The 24,256-nt window shown below is 41.3% G+C and overlaps 1 long non-coding RNA gene and 1 pseudogene across 1 annotated transcript; both read left to right on the forward strand.

Moving 5' to 3' along the window:
• On the forward strand, positions 1–12,744 carry LOC121318355. The gene is made up of 4 exons (XR_005950601.1): positions 1–42; positions 6,842–6,949; positions 11,132–11,306; positions 12,286–12,744. It is a non-coding gene; the product is annotated as an uncharacterized LOC121318355 (long non-coding RNA).
• Positions 12,745–14,141: 1,397 nt separating this feature from the next.
• LOC121318353 lies at positions 14,142–20,228 on the forward strand (annotated as a pseudogene).
• The last annotated feature ends 4,028 nt before the right edge of the window (positions 20,229–24,256 follow it).

The raw sequence follows: 24,256 nt of genomic DNA on the forward strand, positions 1-24,256 counted from the left end.
TTCTGATTCCTTTGTTCACGCTACTTTTCCTTATAATAGGAGGTAAGCATATTATCTACAGTATTATATCTCACATGTATTGGTTGCATTGCTATAAGGTATTGAAACTATGTTTTAGTTTTTGAGAGAGTGTTATATTGAATGAACTGAAATATAGAAGTGGGTGCTTTTTTAGACCGCATGTACAGTTGCCCTGTGGCTACACAAATACATCTAAGTGTATTAGGTCATTGGCGTGTGTACAGCTGACCCGGCTGCTACACTGATACATGGAGATGCATCATGCCAATTGAAGTGTTAATGCTGAATTTGCAACTAACTTAGAAACGTTAATTGTTATTGCATGTTTATGGATTTTTGTGGTGTGCGCAAACTGCCTTTCCAATATTAAAAGCATTTTAATAAAGCGAAGGAGCATTGCTCTGACTCGTAAAACTTCAAATGAATGAGTCTTGAGTGTTTTTCTTGATTAAATAGGGGTTATATGGACATACATACAAGCTCGTCCAGTGCTCGAACATAAACCACTAGGAGTTTATATCACCTCTGTCCTCCTAACGTCCCCCCTGAGTTAAGAGTGTGTGCAGAGTGAATAAAGAGAGTACGTAAAAATCTGTGAACGCAGCAGACGTGACAATGCAGCCGTGGCGAAACAGACCGCCCACTGACTTTCCCCTGCCGTGTTCGGTGTGAACAGTGGTCTGCGGTGATTGCAGAGCGACGCGCAAGGAGGTGGCATGCGCGCCACATGCAGTGTGAACAGCCCTTTACTGTACACATCGCAAGCAGGTTCAATTATGTGTATTTTATTTTTATTTAAATTATAAAAACATGATTACTGTTCTATATAACGTATTTTTAAACTACATGTGAATGTTTTATTCCATTTATATGGCTTACCTGTAAAATAGGATTTTCAATCAAATATAAACAAGTAGTTATTGTGACGTCATCAATAAATTATGCAAATAAGTAACATCGAAGGTTTGAACCTTCCTTCGGTAATGAATTCAAAACCTTCGAAGGTCAAAATGTATCCTTCGTTGCAGCCCTATTGTAACCTGTAGCTTGTCCCTGCTAAACTATTATTGTGATAAATGTTCCTGTTAAACTATTATTGTGATACATAGGGGCTGGACAAAAAAATATATACACCAGTTTAAACTAAAGTCATCAAACTGATCTCAGATCTAAACTCAGGCAAATTAAACTCACATTCAAAATCAAGTATGTTAATTTTGTGTACACTGCCTGCTGCATACTGGAGATGGTGTGACCCAGATATGGTCATTGATGTATAAAAGTCGTTTTAGTCTGTAACTATAACAGAGGAACTGGCAGGTTCGTGTTTTGAGTTGCCAAAGGGCTAGCATTGCATTGTGCACTGAAACCCAAAGGTGAAGATTCTTTCCTGAACCCTGTGCAACTCTAATATGGTTTTCCACCTCAATCAGTCTTTAAGTCTAAGTCTTTTTGGAAGCAATGGAAGACAGTGAGTAAGACTTTTAGTTTAATTTAGTATTCCTACACATGCTTGCAAATTGTTAGTAAGCATGGCAAATACTAATCTAAGCAGAAACCACAATAGATACATACAGCTCTCACATAATGTGATGTTAAGCAGGTAAGACCTTTTAGTATTAGGAAGATATCTGGATTGGATGTTAAATTCTGTGAGTAAATTAAGTAATTGGATAGAATAGTTAACCATGCTTTTACAGTTAGTATTTTATTCTTGTTAAATAAATACAATATTATTGATATCAGACTCTGTTCCATGACACCAAAGTAAATGTAGCCATAAACATCAAACAGTAAATGTGTCTCAGTATAAGCATGTCATACAGTTTTGTTGAGAGAAAATATATGCAGCTAAGGACAAATGTAATAACCAAGGAGCTTTCCTATAATGTAATAAAATCTACTTATTTACTGTTGCTTCATATTTTGTGTTCAGTACCTCAGTGGCTTTATTCTCAGAGACGTTTGTGTTTGCATGGGTGGAATAAACAAGCACATAATCCTTATCAGTTCTCAGGAAGATGGCTTGACTTCCCAGAATCTTATTTAGCAATACACAAATATGTGAAAATAAACTGGGAAGAGAAACTTTTTATTGTGTCATTTCAAAAACAGGAAGATGTGTCATGGTCGTATGATTGTGCAATGTAATTAGTAGAATTCAACAGCTGTCAATTAATCTATAATAATATTTTTTTTTGGAGTTTACTAATTTAAAGGCTGGCAACGATAACTGAAGAGCAGCTCCTGGTCTCACCTGAAAGTACTTTATTATAGATTATATTAAAAAAAGTAAAATAAAGCACACAATATTTGAAAAATTGCATACATCATAAAAAGTTACAGGGACAGAAAAGACAGAGAGCTGCAGGTATTTATACAGGTGACCATCTCCCGATTAGCAACAAATGAATCACTTAACTAATTCGGGAGATGGCCACCTTCTGCACGAGTTTTATAATGTGGATGGAGCTTCCCATCCACGCTGCAAAACAATAACAAAACTAAAAGCACAGCTACGCTGTCATACAAAATAATAAACAAACAAAACACATGACAGTTCGCCATCACCTATAAACAAAAGTAAATAATAAATAAACACAAAACAAAGTACAGCGGCGGAGGAGAAGCCCCGTTCTAAAATAAACATTGTACAGGGCTGCTCGCCCTGTTACAGGTCCCTATTGGTGCAAGGAAGTAGTTTTCTCTCTCGATCCTGGCTGATGAGAGTAACGCTACATGGGCCCCACTGCACAAAAAGGAACATTAATTTCTGAAAATTTTCTGTGCTGAAGGATAGCCTGCATATTTGGTAAAAGTAAAACATAAATAAATTAATACATTAATAAATACATTAATATAAATATTGAAATAAACGAATACATAGACTATTTATTTATCTTGATATTTATTTGTCAGTATCATAAACACTGACACTTAATACTATATAAAATGAAAATCAATATTCAACAGTTCTTGGTCAATTGCATATTAGTGAATATTTTTGTAAATAAAGGTCATCATGCTTTCATATATTTTTACTTTCAAATAAAATATATATATATTGTAACAACCCGGACAATTGCTTTGTTGAAGGGCTTGTTGTCTGTTCAGTTTGTCTCGTCTGTCTTTTATATATGTTACATGTATTGTAAGGGGAATGGGTCACGCTGTTAGCAGGGGAACGGGGAGTGAGTGAATGAGTGGGGAGAAGGTGTGGTGTTGTTTACAGGGGTTGCAGAGCATTCTGTGAATTCAACAAAGTCTCCCTGACTTAGGGTTGCCACCTGCCTGGGTTTGACTGGAACACCCAGTAATTGGGTATTATATTGTGTGCTTGTCAGCAATTTATACATTTGTTTTACGACATAGTCACACAAAAATAACACTTTGCATTTCTACTAGTAAAATACTTCTTTAGAAAAAATATATATTAATACCACGATACACTATGCAATTTCGGTGCAATGCGATCGGATGTAATCCGAATGCAATCAGATTGCACCGTGCTCTATTTTCATGCAATCACCCTGGTCAAGTATTCAATCAGTGAGCAAGGAGGGGTCACATGACAACATCGATGGCGACATCAGGAAGGAACTTGACAAGTGCACTCATACACATGAAACTGGTAAATTTGTAAAAACCTATATACAGTGCCGAGAAAAAGTTTGTGAACCCCTTAGGATTTTCACATAGCAAATATTTTAAACCTAAAATGTTATTAGATCTTAATCTAAGTCCTAATAATAAAGCTAACCTGATTAAATAAATGACACAAAAACATGATACTTTTTCAACGTTTATTTTATCTACAAATTACTCAACATTCAATATCCATGTGTGAAAAAGTATGTAAACCATTAGATTCAGTAACTGGTGGCACCTCCTTAAGCAGCAGTGACTTCAACTAAGCATTTCCTGTAACTGCTGGTCAGTCTCTCACATAGGTTTTGAGGAATTTTGGCCCATTCTTCCTTACAGAACTGATTCAACTCTGACATTTGAGGGCTTCCTTGCATGGACAGCTCGCATCAGGTCCTGCCACGATGGGGTTTAGGTATGGACTTTGACTAGGCCATTCGAAAATGCAGAATTTCTTCTTCTGTAGCCATTCTTTTGTAGATCTGCTTGTATGTTTAGGATCATTGTCTTGCTGTGTATGACTCGCTTTCGGTTCAGCTTCAGCTTTCGGTCTGACATTCTCCTCTAGAATCTTCTGATACAATGCAGAATTCATGGTTATGTCAATGATGGCAAGCTGCCCAGGTCCTGAGGCACCAAAGCAGCCCCAAACCATCACACTCCCACCACCATGCTTGATGGTTGGGATGAGGGTCTTCTGTTTGAACGCAGTGTTTGGTTTTTGCCAAACATAACATTTCTCATTGAGGCCAAAAAGTTTTACCTTTAACTCGTCTGTCCAGAAAACATTGATCCAGAAGTCTTGTGGATCATTTATGTGCTCTTTGGCGAACTTCAGATGGGCAGCAATGTTCTTTTTTATAATTAGGATTTCACTGACATCTCGTAATACTGTTTAAACTTTAAATACACCTAGTATTTCAGAGGACTAAAAAGCCTAAAAATAGTGGTACTTGCTTCCTTACTAAAACAAAGTGCTGTCATTTGATAAAAGGCAATCATGCAACATCTCCCAGCAGTTGCTGCCGACATTCTCTGACTGGTGTGGATTTGTCCATACATTGAGACGGCACGCCTGCATCCACTGAATTGGCAGGAAGTGTAAGGCAAAGCTTTGCCAAGTTATACAGATGTGGATATGAATTAGAAACAGTCCCAAAACTCAGTTACCCAAAGGTATCTGGCATTCTTTAATAAAGTCCATATATGCAGCACATTCGTTGTCATGTTATTTATCCCATCCCAGAATTTATTTTATCAGTACCGAGTCAAAACAAAGAAAATGTGCCTATGTAGCCCGTCTGACTACGATTCTGCGTTGTGTTCTGGTGTATGGATAATAAACAGGACTCTGGACACTGGTTGCCGGTTTCTGGTCTTTTATTCTAAATTAGATTAAATAAATGCAGTGAATACAATGGAATGAATGGTGATAAGCTTCTCTATGTTGCACGCTGAGCACACCTCTCCTCAGCAGAGCCAAAGACAGACTGAGCTGCATTCAATTGATAATACAATAATACAGCTACTTCATTGACCATTACTCAAAACTAATAACATTCTTACAGTGTATAGAAAAATATATATATATTCCTGCTGCAAAGATTTAACATTTTAAAAGGGAACTATGACAAAAGGAATTGCCCCTAATAAAGCAATAAGAAATAATAATATATTTATAAATAAAATATATCGTTCAGATAAAAGCTCTAGATTATAAAAATAAATACCTTTTTTGTGTCAAACACATTACATTAAAAGACCACCGGCTACATTGTAAATAATGGCAACTCAGCCACATAAATGCAATAAACAACAATACAACTGTAGATTAACATACCTAAATTACAGGAAATAAATGCAGTGAATACAATGGAATGAATGGTGATGAGCTTCTCTATGTTGCACGCAGAGCACACCTGACATGAGGAAAAGTAAAGTGAGCGAGTGCTTACACGTGAGAAGCTACAGACACCCTGCTAGCATGTAATGAAACTAGCTAGCCTAACATTGCAACACTCTAAAAAAAAAAAACTCTTAACAAATTACTATTTCATCACAATCAATTCGTTAGCAACACAACAATGCTGGAATACATTCTAACATATTTACATAAAGTTTCGCTTGTTCTAAACGTTTATATTATATGTACATTGGTGCATACGCAAACACATACATCTTCTCAGTAGAGCCAAAGACAGACTGAGGAGTAAAAACCGCGCGCTGCTGATTGGATTGTCCCACAGGCCAGATCAATACACCACAGAGCAATCGATACTCTCCACGGATATGTAAAAATAAAAACTAACGGAAGGATTTGGGTGAAATACATACAAATGAATATTAATACTCGTTACATTCACCCCCCCTGAATTTCGCAAAAATCCTGTTCATATACCCGACAGGATATACAGTAACCAAAAACATAGCATACACCTTAGGGACGACTGACTACTTAATCTCCACTGGCGCAAGTTCACATAAAGAATCTTCATCTTTAGTCTCAGCTTTACAAGCTACCTGCTGAACAGGTTTAGAGAACTCAAAGGGTGATCAAGCCTCAGGTTCTCCTAGAATAATATGATGCCAAGTACATCACAAGACCATTTGGCCTACCATTACTTAGTTCCATAACATGTAACCAAATAAAATATACCAAAACACATCGGTTAGTGCTCATTAAAACAAAATAAAAAGGAAACCCCTCAAAATAATGTAAGCAGTGACTGGGATTTCTTACTTAGTGTGTTTGCAAAACCCTACATAGTGAATGGTCTCTGACCCATCGTCTCTATAAGGCAGTTAACTGACTTCACTACTCTGCCTACACGGGTTCTGACTGCACCTGGTGTCTTCCCTGACTCTTGTCTAAGTACATCTTGGTCATTAGCTACAATAACTGGTAGATCTGTGTCAGGAATGTCTGACGGGTCTGGGTCAAGGGCAACAGCTTGACTGTCACAGTCAGCGAGTGGGTCAACGTTAGTCTCGTTTGCACTAGGGCCCTGAGCTTGACAATCTTCGTCTAAATTGTCTCTGCGACTGGGCTGTACAGTGCTCTGACTTGACTGGTCTGGCTCTGTCAGCATTCCAAACAACTCCTCTTCATCCAAACACTCCTGGCTTACAGTGTCAGTTGGTCCATTCAGTATCCACGAACTGGTTCTTTCCTCAGAGTTTCCCTCTTCCAGAGAGTCAATGGGATCCACAGACTCGCACTCTGAATCTCTGACATCGGCCAACTGAGATTCGCAAGAATCACCGTCCTCAGGCAACTTGACAGGTAGGAAACTGATGTCCACGATGAGGTTCCTATGGACCATCTTGGTGTTCCCTTGTCCATTCGTCAGTTTGTATATGTGTGTCTGTGGATGTCTGTCGATAACTGTGTACACAGTTCCTTCCCACTTGTCTGCAAGTTTTCTTTTTCCTCGTTCTCACTTGTTTGCAAGAAGAACCTGGTCCCCCTTGTTCAAGTAAGTACCTTTGACTTTTCTGTTGTAACTTCTGGCTTGTTTTTGTTGTTCTTTCACAGTATGCTGCTGAGCAATGTTCGCAGCTTCATGGAGATGGGACATTAAGGTCTTTACATAGCTACTGTGGTCAACAACCACGGGATCTCTCAAAACTTGCTTAAACATCACATCTACCGGAAGTCTTGGAACACGACCGAACATGAGGTGGAATAGAGCATAACCTGTCGTCTCATGTACTGTTGCATTGTATGCGAACGTCAAGGTTTGTATCTGTTGAGGCCACTGTTGCTTTGCTCTCAATGGGAGTGAACGGAGCATATTGACGAGCGTTCTGTTGAACCTTTCAGTCCCTCCGTTCCCCATGGGGTGATATGCCGTAGTGTGTGACTTGGTGACTCCCGAAAGCTTGAGCAATTCCACGATGAGCTCACTTTCGAAGTTGGCGCCTTGATCTGCGTGAACCCATTCAGCAAATCCATATACACAAAATACATTGTCCCATAACTTCCTGGCAACTTGCTTTGCTGTTTGGTTTGAACAAGGAAAGGCGTGGGCCAATTTCGTGAAGTGATCCGTTAAAACCAGTACATCCACTGAACGCTGCTTGCTATCTTCAGCACACCAAAAGTCAATACACACCAACTCCATAGGAGCGGAAGTCCTAATATTTTCAAGCGGGGCTCTAGCAGAAGGTTCCAGAGTCTTTGCCAGGATACATCGCTGACAACATTGACATATTTTTTGACATCTTGCTCCATCTTGGGCCAGAAGAAGCGCTGTCTGGCCAAGTGAAGTGTTCTTCCCTGTCCTTGATGGCCAGCGAGATCATGTATGCCATTCAATGCTTTTTCCTTCATACTTTGGGGCAGTACATACTGGTGTCTTTTCTGTTTGCTCAAGGGGTCCTTAGTCACTCTGTAAAGTACTCCATTTTGGACTTTCAGTCTCTCCCACTGATTGTTGAGTACTAAGGCTCCTGAATCAAATCCATTCCTCTCTCGCCTTGAAGGACGTCTTTTGCGTTTCACAAAGGTAATGACGTTGGAAATGGTAGGGTCAAGTTCCTGACTCCGTTGGAGCTCCTCCAGACAGAACACAGGAAGAGGATCTTGTCCTGGCGGTGCGAGCTGCTGGAGGGACTGGACAAGCTGTGCTGCTCTAGATTCTTTCGCCATATCCCATTTGTCTTGAGACTCGAGGACTGCTTTAACAGCTGCAGCATTGCAGGAGCGTGAAGGATAGTCTGACAGATTCACTGTTGCTGCTGGAGCTTGCTTTTTGGCCCGGTGACACTGGATCTTCAGGAAGAAGGCGTCCTGAACTGTGTCTTCTCTCACTGCATCAGCTGCAGCAAGTAGGCTGTGGTATTGCTCATTGAGGAATCTGTGACTGACTGATTTGGCAAATGGATCCCGACTGAACGCATCAGCTACAATGTTCTTGCTTCCTGCAATGTGTTTCAGGTCGAATGAGTAGGGAGCGAGTTTAGCCACCCAGCGCTGCTCACAAGCATCAAGTTTTGGTTTTGTCATTATGTAGGTAAGTGGATTGTTGTCTGTCCGCACTGTGAAAGAATGCCCCTTGAGCTAATGGCTGAACTTTTCACAAACACTCAATTTTAAGGCTAAAAATTCAAGTCTGTGAGCTGGGTATCGTTTCTGTGAACCACTCAGAGTTTTGCTTGCAAAAGCGATGGGGCGTGCTTTGTCTTCGCCAGCTGGTATCTGCGATAAAACAGCGCCAAGCCCGTCCAGCAAGGCATCGGTTGACAGGATCAGTGGTCTTGAGAAATCAGGATGTGCAAGCACCACACAGTGCAACAGCTTCTCTTTCAGGCTAAGTAAGGCAGAGTCACATTCTGTGGTCCAGTCTGAAGGCTCCTGAGTGTTTTATCGCCTTCTCTTTTCCCCTCCTCTTCTGACCCGCAGTGAGAGCAAAGAGTGGCTTGGCAATGGAACAGCAGTTGGGGATGAAGTGTTGATAATAAAATATCATCCCTAAGAAGGACTTGACACTTCGCACTGAGGAAGTGCAGCCATCTTCTTCCATTAAGGCTGACTTTGACATGTTGGAGATCACATCCACTTTTGCTGGGTCCACAGCTACTCCATTGCCATCAATAGTGTGATCCAGGAATTTCACAGATGCCCGCAGTAGATGAAATTTTTTCGGACTTAATTTGAGATTGTGATGCCGCAGCCTCTGGAACACAACTTCCAGCCTATCCAAGGCTTCCCTTTCTGTTGGAGCGAACACTAGAAGGTCGTCGAGATAGCACTAACAAGCTGCTGAAGTTTAAGTCTCCGAATATGCTCAACATCATTCGCATGAATGAAGCTGGACTGTTGCATAATTCCTGTGGCATGCGATTATATTCATATAAGCCCATTGGCGTCGTGAAAGCGGTATATTTTTTGTCCTCTTCTCTCATGGGCACATTGTAGATACCGGACGTCAGGTCAATGGTGCTGAAATACATGTTGCCCCCTAAAGCAGCCAAGCAATCGGACTGATGTGGCAGCGGATGTGCGTCTTTGAGCGTTCTCGCATTGAGCCATCTGAAGTCTGTACATACCCGAAGACCCCCGTCCTTTTTCCACACCATCACTAGAGGGGAGGCATATTCACTCATAGATTTTCTGATTATCTCCTGTTCCTCCATCTGTCAGAACTTGCCGTAGCTTCAGGTAGTGGGCTGGTGGTACTTGTCTGTATGGGAGGTGGAACGGACGTTCGTCAGTAAGCTGGACATGATGCACAAAACCTTTAGTCTCACCACAATCCAAGGCATGCTTAGAGAACACATCATTGCAATTTACTAGTAACTGGACTAGCTCTTGCTTTGCTAACTGACTAGCCTCACAGGACTCAACGTCAACACCACCCAACCCTACATCTGTCAGCCTTCGTTTCAGGTTTGTGGAGTCGGTCACGGTGGACTGTTTCTCTGGGGTGACCTCCCTTTGGCTGGAATCTTGAAAAACTGTAAAATCCTCCACAGCTAGACAGGGAGACACATCCGCCAGCTTGCAGTTCCTCTTCAATGTGATAGGTTTGTCTGATAGATTGGTTATCTTCATGGGGACCCATCGGTCGCCCCACATGGGTGTGACTACTCTGCCCACCACGATGTTCCGTGGCATGGACTTTGATGTGGTAGGTTCAATCACGATGGTGCTTCCAGGCGACATAGGAACATTGCTGGGTAGTCTTCCCCATACTAAATGTTCCTGCTCAGACAGTAGAGTGACCGCCTGAGTAAGCTTCACTGTGCCGATTTTGCTGGACATCTCTCCACCCCTCCAACGAGTGAGACTTCTCATCATATCAAGGAAACGTTCACATTCTGGAGATGACTGAGGGCTGCCGTGCGATATGAGCCTCCAATAATCATCTCTGCTCTTCATCTGGTGCATGATGTGCTTTATAACATTCGTGCCAAGAATGAAGTCGTGGTGTTGGCCTGATACCACAAGAACAGGAACGATGCAGCTCACTCCATACACTTTCAACTCGACCTTGTACGTGCACTTTGGTTGTACTTTTTGTCCTCCACAACCAACTAGAATGACTGGTTCTGTCAACGGTTTCTCTTCGGAAAGAACTTTCTCTTGTAACATTTTCTGCTCTGCGGCCTCACTAAGGGTACAGGCCATGGAACTTGAATCCAGCATTCCCTTCAACTGGAACAAACTATTTACAATGACTGGAGCATAAAATAATTCACTGAACAGCTGTACTTTCTGTGTATTCTGCACCACTACCTGAACGCCTGCCGGTACTGCAGTGCATGCGTTCACATACCGCCGTTCCAGATCTTCATCCTCCCACTCGAGGGTTTGTTTCTTTTCTTCGCCCACACATCCCCTCTCGAAATGCGGGCCCGTTGTACAGTGTGAGAGAGTGGTATGATTTGTAGCTTTACAAACCTTGCAATGCTTCAGGTGGGTTGACCGCTGTGCTCTGTCTGTTTGCTTGTTTTGCGCCAGCACACGATCGAGAAGACTGACCAGAGTTTGCATGCAGCTATCAGCCTGAGCAGGAGAAGAGACCATTACCTCAGTCTGGACAGGGGGCACCACTGGACAGGTAGAAGTCATCACATCTTCAGACGTCTGGACATGGGCTGTCACATGCTTCACGGTGGCAGAACGTCTCGGTCAGGTCAGTAGCTGTGCTTTCATTTCCGTCTGGTACTCATCTAAATGCTCCTGTATCTCACTTGCCATCCACTTGTCAGCTGTTTTAAACTTCATCACTGCAGCGAGTGCGGGGTCCGGGCAATGCTTGACAAACATCCTTGTCACCGTGCGGCTGGGGTCCCCAATACTCTCACCCTGCTTCTTCAAGCCCTCGTCTGCCACATCAACCGCCTTGTTCAAACGGATCCAATAGTACATGGCTTTATTATATCTTTGGCCTTCCCCATTAGTCTGGATATTATCTCTTGTGACTGCTCTTGCACTGGAACACCTCTCTTCCTTAAGTATACTTCCATGAGCTCTTCCCACTTGTGAACTGAGTGTTTATCAGACCCATCTCCTCTGAAACAGGGGGGGCTCTTTCACATCTGACTGCATAACTAGTTTTACACCAGTCAGGTTGAGTAAGGGTGAGTCAGTGAGTGGCTGGTCTGCACCTATGCTCTGAGCCTGTGTGCTTCTACCCTCCCTTCCCTTACTATCCCTCTGTAACTGAGCAGAGATGGACTGGCCTATTTGTTGAGCTATTTGTGTGATGAGATCACATATCTCTGGATTGGTCATGTCCTGACTGGGTGAGAGTGTGTCTCTAAGTATGCGTGTGGAGCACAATGCAGGTGAGCCTGCAAAACCTGTAGCATTAGCTGGAGGTTGAGGTAAGTTTGCAAAACCTACAGCTCTAGCTGGAGATTGAGGTAATTCTCTGAAAAACCTCCCCCTCCCAGAACCAAATTCTAGCTTATCAGTATCTGCAGAAACATTATCCCCTTCTCTAATGACGGAAGTCATTCTTACTGATAATGAAATACTCTAATGAAATATATAAAAAACAATGGAAATGTGTAAACTTCTCAGAATGAGAATGAATAAAAACATGAAACACAATGTCTCAATGTCCTTCACTCAAAAAAAACTAAGATACCATTCTGTAAATACTGTAGCAACCCCCGGTGACCAAACTGGTGTTGATCCAATCGATGACGATGGCTGATGTTGATCTGGTCGACGACGAAGGGATCCGGGTCACGGCACCAATGTGGCCCGTCTGACTACGATTCTGCATTGTGTTCTGGTGTATGGATAATGAACAGGACTCTGGACACTGGTTGCCGGTTTCTGGTCTTTTATTCTAAATTAGATTAAATAAATGCAGTGAATACAATGGAATGAATGGTGATGAGCTTCTCTATGTTGCACGCAGAGCACACCTCTCCTCAGTAGAGCCAAAGAATGAATGGTGATGAGCTTCTCTATGTTGCACGCAGAGCACACCTCTCCTCAGTAGAGCCAAAGACAGACTGAGCTGCATTCAATTGATAATACAATAATACAGCTACTTCATTGACCATTACTCAAAACTAATAACATTCTTACAGTGTTTAGAAAAAGATATATTCCTGCTGCAAAGATTTCATATTTTAAAAGGGAACTATGACAAAAGGAATTGTCCCTAATAAATCAATAAGAAATAATAATATATTTATAAATAAAATATATCGTTCAGATAAAAGCTCTAGATTATAAAAATAAATACCTTTTTTGTGTCAAACACATTACATTAAATACATTCTAAATATACTGGAATACATTCTAACATATTTACATAAAGTTTCGCTTGTTCTAAACGTTTATATTATATGTACATTGGCGCATACGCAAACACATACATCTCCTCAGTAGAGCCAAAGACAGACTGAGGAGTAAAAACGGCGCGCTGCTGACTGGATTGTCCCACAGGCCAGAGCAATACACCACAGAGCAATCAATACTCTCCACGGATATGTAAAAATAAAAACTAACGGAAGGATTTGGGTGAAATACATACAAATGAATATTAATAGTCGTTACACCTATTTGTGTCTAAAATTCCAACTGCTTTTAAAAAAGTAAGCAGCAGGTTGTTTGAACCGAGGTAGCTGTGCTTGATTGTACCTGTAGTGCTGATTTAACTTGGGTAAAAGCGACACAGGAATACTTTTAGGGTCTACGCTGACTTTCCAGTTTGTTTTCTGAAAGCTGTTGTTTCTTTTACATTCTGTTCAGTAGCCTCTGTAGTAACCTTTTGTTTAATGCGTGATTCTGAAGTTATAGCAATCGATAGTATTTTATTTGTCAAAATAAATATGCAAAACAATTACAAAAGATGTGCAAAACAATTACCTCCATCTACATGTACAGTTTCTTTGGGAAATGTCTTGACACCATCCTCAGCCGAAATATACTTTGCTTGTTTTGCTTTGTCGTTCATTTTGGTATTTTACATCTAATGCTGAAAACTAGATTTTAGCAACCTAAATCTGTTATGTACAGCAGGTCACAGAAAAGCCAGTACAGACACACTGATTAAAACATTCTTGTCATCTGAACAGTAAACAAGAAAGTTAATCGCTTTGGAGTATTTTTTTTTTAAATCATAATTCTCTAAAGTTTTGGTTTTGTCTAAGTGCAATGCACACATGAAGGCAAAGGAATGAAAAAGGCCTATCTACAGAAGAATGATACGTAGTTTGCATCGCTTTCATTGTGCAGTAGTGCACAGGGTTTCTTTCCTCCCCTCACCAACTGAAAGTGTCCCGATTTTTCACTATTTGTATCTGGTCACCCTATTCTACTCACAGTTCATCAGTGGAAGTCTGTTCAGCACACAACTCGCTATCCTACTGTTGTCCTCAGATATGAAAGGGAACATTAGGTTATTACCATAACCCTGGTTCCCTGAAAGAGAATGACAACCATTACCCATCAAGGTCGTGTCTCCAACTGACCTCTGATTTCGAAAGAAAATGGAAATGTGCTCCTGTGAGGACGTCCCTCCTCAGCAGGAGGTGGCCGGGACTTCCCCCTCACAGCAGGGCACTGAATGGGCAGATTTTGTATATTTGCTGAGAGATTGACGGTCAGAGAGGGTCTTCCCATTCGGTAATGGTTGTCATTCTCTTTCATGGAACCAGCGCTATGGTAATAACCTAACGTCATCTGGTCGCGGAATACAACAGTCACGTGATTTAAAAAAAAAAAAAAAAAAAAAAAAAAAAACTGTAAAAGTAGCTGAGATACCCACACACTTCCCCGAGAGGAACAACATGACATTACACGGTTAGTAAATCACAGGATTTTATTGTAGGCTCGGATAGCAATCCAAAAAAGTTCGAGAGACCAGTAAATAACAACCCGAATAATCCCAGGCAATGAAGATCGAGGGAATGTAATATATTTAATTTGGGGAGATTCTAATTAACCAATTTTATAAGCGTAGCACAGAAAATGGGAACAGAGGACACAGTTCAGAATTTAGTGGCGATGTCAGAGTATTTAGTCAGATATATGCTTTAATAATTGAACGTATTATCATTTTATTTGAATATAGGTATGGCAGGTAAACTGGGTGAAATGGACATAAACGACGCAAGTCAGATGATCATTGCAAATCCAACCAGGGGACTCGTAGATGAAAAGTTTCACGTAGATGTTTTAAACCTTCTTCCTCATCAACCAATTACATTGACTCTAAAGGAATGGTAAAAGGTTTGTCTTTTTTTTTAAGTTGTGTTTTCCTAGCTATAAAATCATTATGAATGTTAATATTTGTTATGAGTATTTTACATATTAAACTGGTAAAATTAATTATTTTATGCCAAATATCCATCATGTTCAAATTTTAATTACACAGTAAATATTCAAAACCATGAGAATCAAGTTAAGGCTAGAAAAATCAATGTCCTGCATAATGACTAAGGCTTAATACAAAATAACACCACACTGAGATGAAAACAATTGATTGAAAGAGGAGCATACATTTTTGTTTTAATTCTTTACATTTGTTTGTTTATTTAAGCTGATGAAACCCAGTCCCGTGGTGGCTCATTTACAGGCAGAGATCCAATGGGACTGATCTGGAGTATGAAGCCAGTACCTGGAAGCAGAACTGGGCTGAGGCAAAACACTTAAAATTTGAGAAAGATGTCATGTGTTCAGAAATACATATGTATTTGATGATTCTTGACCGATTTTATTTATTTATTTGCGAAGCTAGTGTCATCAGTGTGAAACCTCTAATCTCAGAAACCAGTAGCTGTAGTGACTTCATGTTGTCATGGTTATATAAACCCAGCATGTGCAATGCGTTGGTGACCATGACATTGATCTCTCACCTAATATGGCTCTTATATGAGGTCATGCAACTTAAGAGACAGTATACATGGAGTTTGGTACACAGCTGTATTCTTTGATTTTCTTACTTAAGTGCCATTATCAGTGGTGTTCATTAAAAATAAACAATTTCACTGATGCCCTGCTTTAACCTAAAATGTAATAAGTATAAAAGAGCAGCATATTATACCTGGTCTGACCTATACATGTCTATACACTTAGCTGCGCAAGTACTGTAAGGCTTCATTAATAAAAAAAAAAAAAAAACAGATTAAAGTACGGCACCTGTACAGTACTTCTTGCTGACTTTGGGTTGTTCCAACCTAATTCATAGAATTTCAATTATAGACTGCAAAATACCGTATCTTTTGTATGAAGAGAACAAAAATATTGTTTTCTTAATACATAAGAGTTGTAGGGCAGCAAGCTTCTGTGTAAGGGTAATACTGGCATATCGATAGTCCCACATGTACATATGTTTTCCATCCTATAACCCTAGTTAATAGTTATTGGGAGGACTTTGGCATTTAGTCAAACACATTTTTTTCAGAATACCATATCTCATTCGATCTCTCCCTCATATTTCAGGTTTCGAAAAAGAGATGTCCAAACTCCATATGTAGTTCATATCTCTGTGTTTGATGGGCATATTAGCAGTGGTTTCAAAGAGAAGTCTGCATTGGCATGCACTGTTGTGGAGCGCTGGTACATGGCACCAGGAGTCTGTAGGATTGATATCAGACAGGATGGAGTTCAAGGAACACTGTTCCTCCCACCAGGTAACGAGAGAGAGAGAGAGAGAGAGAGAGAGAGAGAGAGAGAGAGATTATAATCATAGTCATAATCATACTCGGATAATCTTTCTCGTGGCATCACTTGAAGTGTGTGGGTCTGACACCAGAAGTACTGTGAAGGTGACATCTGGCTCTGATTTCCACTCAAAGTGGCCATACCGTGTTTTAATGTTTTGTTATCATTTTGATTCAGTCATAATGTGTCATTTTAATTCTTGTTGAGTAAGATTTATGATGATGTATTGCCAGATTATATAGGATGTCTGTGATGCTGGTGATTGATTAATGCACAGTTGAAGTGGAGACCACTAGAGCAGATTGCTAATCTACAAAATGTGTTTATTTATTGTTATTTTTTGGGGGGATTATTGTGGTGCTGGTGCTTGTGTACAGTACATAGCAAACTACATTGTGATGATATAATTTTAGTAAAATGAGATTAATCAGAGACAACATATCTGCCACATATATTATTTATTATGTGAGTGTTATTTGGGGGTTATTTGTCAATGTTAGGCTATTGTCTGTTTATTAATCAGCAACCTGACAAAATGCACAAGCACCCATTGTCCAAATACTTATTTTGTAAAATGACATTCAATAACTCTCTGAATAAAAAACAACTTTGTCAGAAGTGGACGCAGGTACCCCGGCCTGCACTTAGAAGCCTAGCCTGGTGAGCAAGTCCGAGGGTGGACTTGAGGCTGGCAGGAGAGAGCGTTGCGTGCACGGGGGTAGGGGTCAGGGCTGGTAAGTGATGCAATGTAAACATGATATCTGCTCCTGGAAGGGAGCCTGGCTCTTTAGTTTTAAAGCGGGAGGTCCCGGGTTCACGTCCGACCTCCGTCTGTGAGAAGCCCCTGTTTGCCGGAACCAAAACGGCGCACTTAACTCGTGGAGAAAAACAAACGCAGTAAAACCTAAATATTTTGCACACTGACATAAGGAATAACCTTTAAAAAGGCAAAAGTCCTCAAATAAGCTTAATATTAAAAAAAAAAGATATCTTTTACATAATTGTATTTTTAGAAAGTATAACCTTGGGAAGTAATGGATGTATGCTCTAAAAAAAATAATGAAGGACTTGTTTAGCTCAAAGACCGCAGTGCTGGTCCCTCCTCCTTTCTCTCTGGATTGGCTTTTTATCGCTTGACTTGAGATTGACAGTCGTCTCTGCCCTCTTGGAAACATGAGCTGATTGAATGCATTTAAAAAATATATATATATATGTATATATATATATATATATATATATGTGTATATATGTATATAATTTCCCAAAACAAGTGAGCAGATTTGCTCATGTGTTTCTTGTACTTTCTGCCATACGTGTACCAATGTTCGTTTGTACTAGTAAATATGTATATTTTCTTTATTGTAGGTCCTGGACCATTTCCTGGGATTTTAGACCTGTGGGGAGGTGGAGGAGGTTTAGTTGAGTACCGTTCTGCAATTCTTGCATCTCATGGTTATGCCTCCCTGGCTTTGGAGTATTTGTTTCAGAAAAACACAAGTGAGAAATCTGCTGTGATTGGAGAACAGTACTTTGAGGTATAAATATATTTAAATATGCAATACAGAATTGAGTATCCAGAAGTCCCACTTAAACTTTATTTATTTATTATGTATTAAGTGCATAATAAAATATGTGTGTGTGTGTGTGTGTGTGTGTGTAAGAGTTAGTACCCATGCTGCTTCCCTCTACACATTACTCAAAGTGTCTGTAAATTTTTTACTCAAACTAAAATGTGTGATTATGCAATGGTATTTGAAGCATAGAAGAGTGAGTAGAAAATGCACAACACAATAACAAGCAAGCTGACATGTAGAAAAACGTACAAAATATGAGATTTTATCACAGATGGACTAGAAAGTATTGAGTTGTGTTCCGTTAACGGTGTATTTTCTTCATTGGATCTGAACAAAACAAACAGCCAGTCAGCTGTTATGCGTTGTTATGTGACAGCTGTCAAAAATAATGATGTATTAGATAAAGGATAAGGCTTGACTTTGACATATTTAGTGGTCATTTACAATAGCAACCCTGAAATCCATCTTTGTATGCTTCTTTTTACCTCGATCAGGCAGCCTTTAACATCATGAAGAGCCACCCCAGGGTAGCCAGTGAGCGAGTGGGTCTGTTTGGGTTATCCTTTGGGACATCTGACCCTACGTTTGTGTTGTTTTCTTTAAGCCTAAGTGTGTGGTTTGTGTCAGTGGAAGCCATGTTTTTCCTGTAAATGAATCCCTTTCTGTTGTCTTTGCAGAAATGAAAGTGTGAGTTGCTCCTAATCTGATCACTTCTCACAGTACTTGCTTTGGTTAAACATTTATAACTGTGTCTACTGGAGCTGGTCATAGTACATATTTTTTGTGATTTACATTTAAGCACTAAGATCATGTTTATAATGTTAAAATCCATTCTTAATATGTGATGGCTATCTAGAAGTTTTAAATGTTAATAATTAAAGGGCACTTCACAGGAAGTCTAATATATCTGACAAATAAGAACGTGCTTTTATAAGTGCCTTCATCCATTGTTAGTGGTGTATTTCTTCATTTGTAATTTACTTTTAGAAATCTGAGTAAGGTGAAGGTTGATGAGAATAATCACCTCATCTGGAGAAACCTCATTCTGCCTATTCCTACAGATCCAGACAAGAAAGTCAATGTAAGTAAAGTCAAAGTGTTTGTCAAGGCTTACTAATTTTAATGGATTTTATCCCCATGTTTTTATAAAATTCCAAAAAATGCAATTAATATCTGAAGAAATTATGTTTTGTCTCTGTCTCTGTCTCTGTTTACTGTTTTAAAACAGAATTTGTTTGTACTTTTATCATACATTTATTTTATGTATCATAAATAAATATTTGTAATGGTTATCCATTGTAATGCTTTGATTTGTATTTAGGTTGGGAACATACGATGTCCTCTATTACTTATTGTGGGCGAAGATGATCAAAGCTGGCCAGCCCAGTTATAGTACTTTTAACTGTAGTTAGTATAAAAATAATTGTCATGATGTGTTTCCTCATGTCCTGAAGACATTGAGAAAGTCAAGTTTCTTTTAGTATTTCTGCTGTTAAGACTACAAACATGCCAATGACGAGCATAAACTAGATTCTAAACAAAGTGTAAATGTATAGTCTATTTATGGCGCAAAATGCAGCACTTGGTCAAGAGACTATAGTGTCGATTTAGAGTTTTTCAATCTCCTAGTTTTACAGTACAACACTGCTACTTGTTTAACAAAGAGTTATTGTTATTGTAATTTTAATATGCATACATTAAAACATATTAGTATAGGCCCTTGCTTTAAATAAGATAGAGTAAAATGTAAATTCAAAATAAAAACTAAATCTTTCATTTAATATTTTCTTACAATTTCAGATTGAGAACATGATGAGAAAGGCAGGAAATGATCATCTGCTCACTAAACTGTCATATCCTGGTGCAGGTCATCTTATTGAAACTCCATACAGCCCTCATACTCGATTTAGCAATTTTATACTAGCAGACAGTAAGGAGAAAGGTAAGATGGTTGGTTATATTATGTCAGTCGATATCAATTATTTAAAAGTGTTTGCGTTTGTATTTTATATTGCTTGACATGTATTATGACATAAATGATATTCTGCCATTTCTTGTGTGGGCAGTTTTCAGTATGATTGATTCTTCAAAGTTATAACTCATGAGCCAAATAAGTAAGAGATTTTGTTTTACCAAGAGTGATTGTATTTTCATCCAGTTACTAAAATATGTTCATTTTGTGTTTAGTGATGGTTTTATGGGGAGGGGAGACAAAATCCCACGCTTATGCACAGGAGGACTCGTGGAGAAGGATCTTGAAGTTTCTGGAACGTCACCTTTACCAGAGTTCAGTTCTATGATCTAATGTGGGGATAGCGGATAGTTAACCCAAATAAAGAGCATGAAAATAATTCTGAATATTTTCAAATCTGATTAATCCTATCACTTAAGTTTTAAAAAAAGGAAGTCCATACTCCTTTGTGTAGTTAACATTTCTGTATTTGATTTGCATGTTAGCAGTGGTTTCAAGGAGAACTCTGTACTGGCATGCAGTATTATGGAGTTCATAGGATAGATATCAGACCCAGTGAAGTTCAAGGAACACTCTTGCTTCCTCCAGGTAAATATATGTGTCATACAATTTTGAATACAATAGCAACCCTCACAAGTCAAGCATACAACGTGTGGTGCCACAAGATGGTGCTATGGTACAGTTTTTGATTTGGCAAGCACTGGCAATGCAGCTGCTTTGTCTTGTGGTGTTCGTATTTATCCAGTATTGTTATATATTTACCAGCGTTTCTGAACAGAATGGCTGTGCAACACAAATTCAAAGTAAATTTGCAGGAAACACAGTTGTTGACTTGAGAATTTACTTTCACTTTGTTATTTTAAAGATAACAGAATTGAATGCTGAAGCATTATTGTCCACAGGCTACCTTTGTTACCCAAAGGCAAATAGTCCATTCTTTGTTGAAAAATGTACATGAGAGTGTTGTCATAGATTTTATTAGCCATTACTTTTTCAGAGATTCAGACTGAAAACATTTGTATTTCTGCTTTTTTCAGACAAACTGAATTTATTATGTACTTATGTACACTAGGAGAACTAACACCTTCTCTAATCGATCCTTTGAAAAAGTCCAGAAGCAGCAGTATAGGCAGGAAAGCGTACAAAATTGCTTAGGGCCATTCATGTGCACGCTGAGTTGACCGCCTAAGCGGTGGAGGGAGTACCACAGGGGGCAGTGTGTCATCTCTGCCGAGACGAAGAAATCGACCTGCGTCCTCCCGAATCTTTCCCAAATACTCTCCACCACGTGAGGGTGGAGTCACCACTCTTTCGGAAGAGGACCCTCCCTCGAGAGAAGGTGCTCTGCCCAGTTCACCGCTCTGGGAATGTGCGTCGCCCGCAAGTACAGCAAGTTCCTCAGAGTTCGCATCAAGAGCCTGAAGGCAATGTGATGCAACCCCGGGTGCCGTAGGCCACCCTGGTCGTTGACATATGCCACCACTGTTGTGTTATCTGTCTGGATCAATCGCAGCACTGGGAGGAAATGTTGGAGAGCAAGGGAGACTCCAGCCTGCAACTCCAGCATGTTTATTTGCAGGGACATCAAGCGGTCCGGCCAGGATCTGTGGACCCCTTTGCCTTCCCAGACTGTTCCCCAACCCAAGATGGAGGCGTCTGTCACTTGGCAATTCAACACTACTCCCATCTGCACACCCTCACACAGGTGAGAGGTCGTCCACCAGCGTAGGTCTGCTGTGTACGTATGAGACACCATCGGCCAACAGTGTCTGTCGCGCTAGGGATGTAGGTGGAATGTATTGAGCCACACTTGTAGCGGGCGCATGCAGAGTAGACCCACTTGAATGGTCGATATGGCTTCAGCCATCAGACCCAACAGTTTTTGGCACAATATCAGACTGTCGAAACAGGGAGAGCTGACCTTGGATAGCTGCTACTCTGTCGACCAACAGGTATTCTCACATCCTGGAGTCCAGCTGGAGCCCCAAGTACGTTGTGCACTGCACCGGTGTAAGTATCTCGAGGAGTATCCCGGGGACACAGGGAGGGAGCAACGCAGCCACCTGCTGGAACATCTTGCGTTCCCGGTGGGATCTTTGCAGGATCTCCTCCTCGGCTGGCCCAAAGGTATGTTCAGGGGATATTGGCACGTCTTGCAGCGCAGCCTTATTTTCATCAGAAACCACAGTTGTCTGCGAGCCACAATCAAGTTAGCCAGGCTCTGGTCAAGAGCTTACACTTGGAGACTGGACATTTGTAGCAGCATACTGGATAGGAGACGTAGTTCAGTGGCCACTGGCTCAGGGAGCAGGGCCTTTCGCAGTACGCCGTCCATATAGTCAGTCATGTCAGTACACTCGCCGTATTTGCCATGCGGGTTACCTGCGCCACGCCCTCTTGAGCGTCCTACTTCAGTACGCTTGGAGCCGAGGCCGGACTATCCCTCCTCCTCCTCCTCCATGAAGATCGGGAAGGCTAGGAACTATATAGGGCTCGGGAATACGGACCGGCGTGGTTCTGCCTTTGGCGTCCAGGGGACCTGCAGGAATGCTTCAGTTCTCCCCATCAGTGCTGACATCAAGTCCGACAGCGGAGGAGCGCTAGCGGTAGGGGGTTCGGGCTACATCCCAGGAGGGCGCTTTAGAGAGTGTGTCCTCCTTTGTCTTTCTGTTTACGCCTCTTTCTGTTTACCCCGATCTCCACTGGGGAGGAAGGGTACGGTAGTTGCGGCGGTATTGTAGCTGGGACTGCGGCTGGAGCCGCAGGTGCCTGTCGAGACAGGAGCTCCAGGACCTGGGCCATCTGAGTCTTCATGTCCATAATGTCCTTTGCCTGTTTAGAGCGTTTCACCCTTCTCGTCTGCAGGGATGGGGAGCGACTATGGGAGGTTTGTGCGTCAGGGATGTCTAGCAGGGAGTCCTGGGACATTTCATGGAGGAGGGGCTCTGGGGCTCCGAGAGCCACTGACGGTCCGGAACTCACCCTCATCGCCCTCTTCAACCAGCTCTCCTTCACCCGGGGCTGAAAAGCTGCACAGATACTGCAGGCTACCTCTCTCTCTCGAGGGCCAAGGTGGCATGCTGGACGCCCAAGCACTGTGCACAGAGGGTATGCATGTCCTCCCGAGGGATCTTGGCCCAGCAGAACGTACAGGTGTGGAACCCAGTCTTGGCCGACATCATAGTGTTCTGCACTAACTGAGTGCAGTGTGCACCGAACACTGCTTATGTGCATTAGATCACGTGCACTGTAGTTTATACAACACTGTGCGTTCAAATAGCATATGCACCGAACCCTGTGTGTAGCGTGTGCACCGAGTACCATGCGTCCATGCACTAGCACTGTAGTGATGGAGCACCGTTCGCATTGAGCACCGTGTGCACCTAGTACAGTGAGCACTATGTGCAGCGTGTGGCGTGCGGCACCGTGCGTTCATGCACTAGCGCTGTAGCGGTGGTCACTGAGTACTGTGTGCACTGTATGCACCATGTGCACCATGCACCAAGTACCATGCGGCACAGTGTCCGTGCACTGATGCTGTAGCGCTGGGCTCTGTGTGCCATGTGCAATTAGCACAGTTTCCACCTAAGTACCGAAGTACCAAGGGCTATACACGTACCGAGGTACCGAAGCATCAAGGGGTGGCAGCTATGCAATGGTGCCTCCCCTAACCGCATGGTCACACACCTGGTCAGCGTGGTGGAGGAATACATGGCTGGATGGCTGTTGTAAACAACCGTACTGCTGCTAAGGACCGAGTGCATCACCGCAGGAAGGGGCCTACCGGCAGCTCTGATATACAGAGCTCAGCAATACCTACCCAATGGGCAGGCATGTCCCATACATAATGTCGTTGGTGATCGTCTTCGAATTGAAAGGGAACACTGGATTTCCTCCTCAACAGGAAACAAGTGTTCATTAGCTTCTTACTATTCTGTGGATTTTGTGGAGTTATTACAAATCATCACATAACTGGCGTTGTTGTCTACATACCACCATCCGTATACACAGCAGCACTTCAATCAGGGGCAGGTCACTTACTGGATCAACACAGGAGTCCCAGTAATGCTAGTTGGCACAACAAGTGCTCACTTCATAACCTTTAGTGATCTTGGTGCCAGATATTATGATGCTTCCAGTGATGTTTGATGAAACCTTGGTGTTCCTGAATGGTGACCCGTGTTGTGCAAAAGTAGAGCTACCTATGTATGGGATAGCCCCATAATAAATAAACTGGGTTTTGGATATTTCACAGAATCAGAACTGATGTCTATAAAATAGATGGCTAAGCTCAGAAACCTTGTAGACTTGATGACCATTAAACTGGTTTGCATTGGGGGGGAGGGGGGGCAGTCTATGTTTGTTTGTGGTGACTTTGTTCAAGTAGATTAGTTTGAATGTGCTTTT

Source organism: Polyodon spathula, chromosome 7, assembly GCF_017654505.1.
Source record: "Polyodon spathula isolate WHYD16114869_AA chromosome 7, ASM1765450v1, whole genome shotgun sequence".
NCBI classification, from domain to species: domain Eukaryota; kingdom Metazoa; phylum Chordata; class Actinopteri; order Acipenseriformes; family Polyodontidae; genus Polyodon; species Polyodon spathula.